The 7,621-nt window shown below is 43.3% G+C and overlaps 1 protein-coding gene across 21 annotated transcripts in view; it reads left to right on the top strand.

The window, feature by feature from the left end:
* The first annotated feature begins 1,689 nt into the window (after positions 1–1,689).
* The window catches only part of ptprsa (protein tyrosine phosphatase receptor type Sa), a 449,805-nt gene continuing 443,873 nt past the window's right edge, over positions 1,690–7,621 (top strand). For 10 of the 21 annotated variants that reach the window (XM_046301171.1, XM_046301161.1, XM_046301146.1 and 7 more), the window contains exon 1: positions 1,691–1,924. The gene's annotated coding sequence lies outside the window, so the exon portion shown is untranslated. Of the gene's footprint in view, positions 1,925–7,621 lie in introns of all 21 variants that reach the window. The other 11 variants (XM_046301210.1, XM_046301201.1, XM_046301193.1 and 8 more) reach the window with 3 other exon arrangements.

Genomic DNA, 7,621 nt, shown 5'->3' with positions numbered 1-7,621 from the left:
GCAAAAAAACATCATCATACCAATAACAATAAGATACTTGCTTGTGCCAAGAAACACATTTACATTACATTTTACATTTACATTACAGATTTCCACCGGTCTAACGTCCACGAGCAATGGACGTTAGACCGGTGGAAATCTGTCCTTTGATCTGTAAAGTCCAACCGCCATGTCTTTGTGAGACACAGAGTAGGTGAACGGATGATCTCGGCATGTGTGGTTCCCACCGTGAAGCATGGAGGAGGAGGTGTCATGATGTGTGGTGCTTTGCTGGTGACAATGTCTGTGATTTATTTAGAATTCAAGGCACACTTTACCAGCATGGCTACCACAGCATTCTGTAGCAATACACCATCCCATCTGGTTTGCACTTAGTGAGACTATCATTTTGTTTTTCAACAGGACAATGACCCAAAAACACACCTCCAGGCTATGTAAGAAGTATTTGACCAACAAGGAGAGTGATGGAGTGCTTCATCAGATGATCTGGCCTCCACAATCACCCGACCTCAACCCAATTGAGATGGTTTGGGATGAGTTGTAACGCGGAGTGAAGGAAAAGCAGCCAACAAGCGCTCAGCATATGTGGGAACTCCTTCAAGACTGTTGGAAAAGCATTCCTCATGAAGCTGGTTGAGAGAATGCAAAGCTGCAAAGAGTGTGCAAAGCTGTCATCACGGCAATGGGTGGATACTTTGAAGAATCTAAAATCTAAAATATATTTTGATATGTTTAACACTTTTTTGCTTACTACATGATTCCATGTGTTATTTCATAGTTTTGATGTCTTCACTATTATTCTACAATGTAGAAAATAGTCCAAAATAAAGAAAAACCCTTGAATGAGTAGGTGTGTCCAAACCTTTGACTGGCACTGCACATACTCTGGCTGGATTGAAGTACTCATCTTTGTCAGTGTGTCTAACTGGGTTTGAACTCAGGTCTCTAGGGTGCAATATGATTGTAAACCTGCTGAGGTTTACAAACTAATGCACGTCTTCAGGTAAAGCAAGGTTTCTCATGACACACACGTGTTTTAATGGTATCACCGGACATGTTTTAATGGTATATGATTCACTAAAATGGTTTTGAGATCTAGGCCCTGCTACATTGGCCCATACAGAAAATCATTTGTGGTCTTATGAGGAGTATGCACTTTCCTTTTATGCCACACTGGCTGCATGAAGGGGAGGAATGTGACGTTGGTCTTTTTCATGCCACCTTTTATTCCATCTAATCCCCGGAAAGGAGGCTGCAGATGCTGATGGACAGCACGGCTGGCAGGGCGTAGGCAACGCCATGACTTCATCACGTCAAGTGGAAGAGCTAGAATCGGGAGAGTGAGAAAGTAGCCCACGGGAGGGTCGTCACAAGTTAGCACAGCCACAAAGTCATAAGCCCCGCCTATTTATACAATGTATCTGATTTTTTACGTAAACCTAACTTTAACCACACTGCTAACCCTAACCTTAAATTAAGATCAAAACGTTTAGAAAAAAATGCATTCATTTTTACGATATATACTTTGTGGCTGTGGTAACTATTGACAAACCCACGGCAGTGGAGGAGAAAGAAAAAGAGGAGAGAGAAGGAGGGAGCTGCGAGTAGAAGGTTGGGCGAAAAAGGAGGGGAACGAGAGAGGAGAAGAGGAGGACGCTATGACATCACCCTCCATCCAAACGTGGACAGCTGTGGTTTCTCTAAGCGCGGCTGAACAGAACTGCGATACCACACGCGTCCGAGCAACCTGCGCTATCGGGGGATTTAAACACTACTCAGCGCTAGAACCCAAACCGCTTCTCTGGATCTGCCGCAGGACGCTCGCTTACGGGATTATTGTTTATTTGTTTATTTGAACAAGAAGATGTGAGTTTTTTTGTGTGAATGCACGATAAGAAAGAGAGGAACTCCATCGCTGATCAAGGTAGGAACTATTTTCTTTTTTTCTAACGGAGTTGTATTTGTATGCTTTGAGGTTCTTCTTTAAAGGAGAAAATATGTATTTCAACTGGTTCTACATTGTGGAATGCGCGACAGGCAGTCTGCGTCCGATAGTGCCTCTGTCCATACTTGTGAATTCAGCTGACCCAGTAGCCTATGAGGTGGATGCAGGCTGCTTAGTGGTACCTAAAGAGCAGCTCTCAAGAGTACTCAGATGCCGAACTCGGATGCTATACAAAGTACTTGCACGACGGACTAAGAAGCGGCGTGGTAGAGCTGACGCTGATACCGCAAAGGTTAGGTGACACTGGTAACCCTACTCCGTAGCCAAAAATGTGCCGGATGCCATCCTCTCATATTCTTGTACAGAGTAATCTACTGGTGTGGGCAAACGTTATAGCGGTTTCAAAAATAGCTTGTTATAACGAAATGTAGAGTAGGGTAGCCTACAGTCGCATCGCCGTAGTTTAGACGTTATTGACGTGTCGGTTTGTTGGTTATTACAAGTTTATTCACTTTATTTGATTTACAATAGCCTTACTGGGTATTTGTTTAGCGCAACCATTTGTTACATTATAAATCCTTGAAGTTTCAGATGTAGTTATGAATAACGCATTACTGAATCATATTCAGTGAGAAGGTGTATATCTCCACGGGGGAGTACATTAACGAAGCCAACCATGAGAGGCGTTTGCTTAGCATTTAAGACCACCATTCATATGAATGTAGCCTATCCGCCCGGACAAAATCACTTCATACTTTCATAGCCTTTTGATTATAAACGGCACGCTACCGGATACTTGTACGTTTCAAGAGTTGAATGATACCACACAACATCAACTGGATATCTTGTAGGGGCAGAACAATGCAAAATGTTCAACATGCATTATTGACATGTGCCTTTATCGTAAAGCGTATCTGACTCTGATCCATGTGCGCATTCAATTGCGGGGTTCTTTTCTTCGCCAGGGATTTAGATGTTTAGTTGTGGTGCGTTTTTTCAGGGTGCGCTCTCAAATCCATTCATTGAAAGGTGGAGTCACTCAGGACACGGGAACAGTGGAGGCTGGTGATTGATTGTCTAAGTGCAGGTGACACCCTTGTTTAATGTCATTATCCTATTCCAACCGCATTGACTGTTTAATGTCATGTTCCTATTCCAACCGCCTTGACTGTTGAATGTCATTATCCTATTCCAACCACCTTGACTGTTTAATGTCATTATCCTATTCCAACCATCTTGACTGTTTAATGTCATTATCCTATTCCAACCACCCTGACTGTTTAATGTCATTATCCTATTCCAACCACCCTGACTGTTTAATGTCATTATCCTATTCCAACCACATTGACTAGTGGAGAGATTTTACCTGAAGGGAGAACAGGTTGCTGTTGATTTTAGTCTTATTTTTAGTATTTTATGTATACTCTACACAAATACTTATTTTGCCCTTTGTACTGCCTTTTGGTGTCTATTTGTTAGCCCATGTGGAGAATAAACGTTTTCTCCTCAAGTTGGCTAGCTGGGGTTTTACTATTCGCAACATACATTTAGCATACATAGACGAGCACACAGCGATTGACTTCGCATATTGTGTGGATTTGTTAGGATGGAGATTATACATCACTTGTTAGGATACTTGGCTACCCATGCACACAAACATCATGAAAAACGGTAGAAGATGTTTTATGACAAAACATATTTCCTTATTGCCCAAATAGTAGAATATTAAAATGCGCAACAGTGGCAGCCTACAATCAAACGAATTTCCCAATTAGTCTTAAAGACTTTTGAAGAACAAAGGCATTGTTATTTTTTTATTGAAAAGGGGAAGACGAAAATACGAAATCTTCAATAGAATGCCGTCAAAGGGACCAATTTAATTGGGCTCTTGAATGATACATCATTATAATGTTATATTATTTTATGAAGTTGCGTGTCCTGCCTTGTAGGATACGAAATCTTACGGCTTGATCAGAATGGGTGTGTGTTATAAGCTTGCGAGGAACAGTATCTTGCCACAGTCAAGGCTGTGAAAAGAAACAAGGCGTAATGGAGAATTATAATACACAGCAACATCAAGTACATTTGATTACTATTACACTGCATTGCAAACGCGTAAGTCATTTCCCAGGCCTAATAAACAAACGAAAACTAAACTAACTACAATGCTGGTACAGAGAAGAACGAATAAACTCTATCACTTGCGAAATTAGGACTGACTCCTCTGTCTCCTGAATGCCTATAAGCATCTGAGAGGACATTTCTCCGAAGATTTCCACAGAAAGCGCGACCCCGCCCCTTGCTCACACTCAGACACTGTAAATAACTAGTAGTCTGAATGAGAACTCCTCCAAAATGTGACCCTGTATGGGTTTGGAACTATTTTACATTATCTGAAGAAATATTTTTCAGTGTTATATTAAGTCTGGGTATAATTGGTAACTGGCCCATTGATTTTTTTTTCATCATCTCTTGTTTTAGAATCCTCCCTCCCTCCCTCCCTCCCTCCCTCCCTCCCTCCCTCCCTCCCTCCCTCCCTCCCTCCCTCCCTCCCTCCCTCCCTCCCCCTCCCTCCCTCCCTCCCTCCCTCCCTCCCTCCCTCCCTCCCTCCCTCCCTCCCTCCTCTCCTCTTCTCCCTCCTACTCTTCTTCAGAGAACAGTTAAGACTTCCAGTTGTAATTGAACATTAGCCAAATGCTTTTTTCTGTATTGTGTTTAGTAAATGCCAGTATAATGTCTGCTAAATTAAATGAAAGTCATGAAAACCACACACCATATATGTTGTAGTCTCTGATATAAATCTAGACCACACTTATTCTTTAATATAATAATATAATAATAATATATGCCATTTAGCAGACGCTTTTATCCAAAGCGACTTACAGTCATGTGAGTTATTCTGTAATATTACATGGAACTACATGTAAATAAAGCATGACATCCTCAGTTTTTCCTCCCAGCTCTAATGGTGTCCCCTATAGTGGCCATATCTCCCTCCGTCCACCAGTGCACCCCGGGCTTTTCTAATAGGTGAATGTCAAGATCAGAGATGTGAGACATTCTCCTTATTCAGTGTTTCATCTCTTCTATAGAGACATTGTCTTACCACTTGAGGATTAAACAACAGTCTCCTCCACATTGTTCAATTTTCAGTCAGGCCTGTCACAGGACAGTCCCATTACTGGGGCGATCCCCTAGTTAATGGTTGTAAATGGTCTATGAAGCGCCCCTCATCAAACGTGTGTTGTTCACACACAATCAAGTACCTCCATTTTCATTGAAATGACTTGGAAACAACGTTGACTCAAACTGTGTGTGCCCAGTGGGCTGTGTTGCCAACATGCGTGTGCACGCACACACACGCCGGTTGCAATCCCTTTCCCGTGGGATGAGTCACATTCTGCAGTCACTCCACCATCATACAGTATAGTACATGATTGTGGCCATTGCATAGTTAATAATGTCCACGTGGAATGGATGATAGTGACCACTGCATCGTTAATGCAGTCCAAATGGAATGGATGATTGAGGCCACTGCATCGTTAATGCAGTCCAAATGGAATGGATGATTGAGGCCACTGCATCGCTAATGCAGTCCAAATGGAATGGATGATTGTGACCACTGCATCGTTAATGCAGTCCAAGTGGAATGGATGATTGTGACCACTGCATCGTTTATGCAGTCCAAATGGAATGGATGATTGTGATCACTGCATCGTTAATGCAGTCCAAATGGAATGGATGATTGAGGCCACTGCATCTTTAATGCAGTCCAAATGGAATGGATGATTGTGACCACTGCATCGTTAATGCAGTCCAAATGGAATGGATGATTGTGACCAGTGCGTCATTAATGCAGTCCAAATGTAATGGATGATTGCGACCAGTGCGTCGTTAATGCAGTCCAAATGTAATGGATGATTGTGACCAGTGCGTCATTAATGCAGTCCAAATGGAATGGATGATTGTGGCCACTGCATCGTTAATGCAGTCCAAGTGGAATGGATGATTGTGACCACTGCATCGTTAATGCAGTCCAAATGGAATGGATGATTGTGACCAGTGCGTCGTTAATGCAGTCCAAATGGAATGGATGATTGTGACCACTGCGTCATTAATGCAGTCCAAATGTAATGGATGCAGCTGGAGAGGCTTTTAAAGCACCCTAAAGGCACGATGCGTAGCGAGAAACATATAATCATGTCAACGTTATGGAGAACTTTGAATGAAACACACGCTCACTCGCTCACACACACACACACACACACACACACACACACACACACACACACACACACACACACACACACACACACACACACACACACACACACACACACACACACACACACACACACACACACACACACACACACACACACACACACACACACACACACACACTCGGCGGCGGCCATCTAATTATCAGGCAGAAGCTTGTTAGTTGTCACCTCAAGATAAACAGTCAGGGGGGTTTTGGGTAATGTTTTCCCGCTGCCGGCAGAATTACAAATTCTAAGTAGGAAAATGTCCATTTGAAAATATCCCTGCTCTCCCCCGGCCGTGCACAAACACATTTGCCCCGACTCATTTGTTTTTGGAGAAATGTAAATAGTGGGTAAAGGAAAGGTTGACATCCACAGACTCCCCACCCTGAGCCCCCTCATAACTCACAGTAATTTAGACAGGGTCCGAGGATGCTAGAGGAACCCACAACTGGTGCCGCCAGTTCTCTTCTGCGGCCAAATGGTGGCGCATACAAGTGTTCTTATCAGGCAGCATATGGTCCTCAAATGTATATGCAAATGCTGTCCTGGAACACAGAGAAGGTAGAAAAAATCACTTCCATTCAATTGCACAGATAGATCTATTGGTCTGTCGTCATCGCTGAAAACTTGCTAGGTCCTTGATGATATACTTTATTGTACATTACCATTCGCATGAGTGGCAGAAAAAACACTATTATTCACCACTAAGTTTCCATCCTTATTTTGCTCCGCTGTGAAGCTTGACACTTTAATGGGTTTGATGTGTATGCAAGTGGGGCTGTCGGGAAAAGGCAAGCTGAGGACGGGGACCACTGCATGCAGAAAGCCAGGGACGTCTCCTCACATCCGAGGAGAGAGATCAAGTTCACTCTCCTCTACTCCGTGGCTGCTGGGAGAAACACCTAGGGGCTTCTCTTGTGTCAGACTGATTGGAAGGGGAATACACGGAGTGATCCGGGGTCAACACTGTCTCAAAGTTGTCTCTCTGTGAAAGGGGGAACCTGTACTGTGTTCTCCCTTGTGTCAGACTGATTGGAAGGGGAATACACGGAGTGATTCGGGGTCAACCAACACTGTCTCAAAGTTGTCTCTCTGTGAAAGGGGGAACCTGTACTGTGTTCTTGGGGGATGAGAAAGAAGGTGACACTAACAATGAAGGTCTGCTTGGTTATGTGTATTTCTCTGCTTAATTGATAAGGAGAGAGGGAAGGGATGGAGGGAAGAAAGGAGGGGGGTGAGCTGTAGCAGGAGTTGCTGCTGGGAATTCTGAAGAAATCATTAAGTGCAGATTTCCGTCGCTTTCTTTCTGGGATACAGACTCAAGGTCTGATTGGAGGTTAGGTTGTGTCGCTTCCACAGATCGCGTAACATATAGATAGATATAACCAAGTTATCAAATCAGATTTGA

The sequence above is a fragment of the Oncorhynchus gorbuscha genome, linkage group LG02, assembly GCF_021184085.1.
Source record: "Oncorhynchus gorbuscha isolate QuinsamMale2020 ecotype Even-year linkage group LG02, OgorEven_v1.0, whole genome shotgun sequence".
Taxonomy (NCBI): domain Eukaryota; kingdom Metazoa; phylum Chordata; class Actinopteri; order Salmoniformes; family Salmonidae; genus Oncorhynchus; species Oncorhynchus gorbuscha.
The sequence above is the reverse complement of the archived record's forward strand: the minus strand, read 5'-3'. Positions and strand labels throughout refer to the sequence as shown.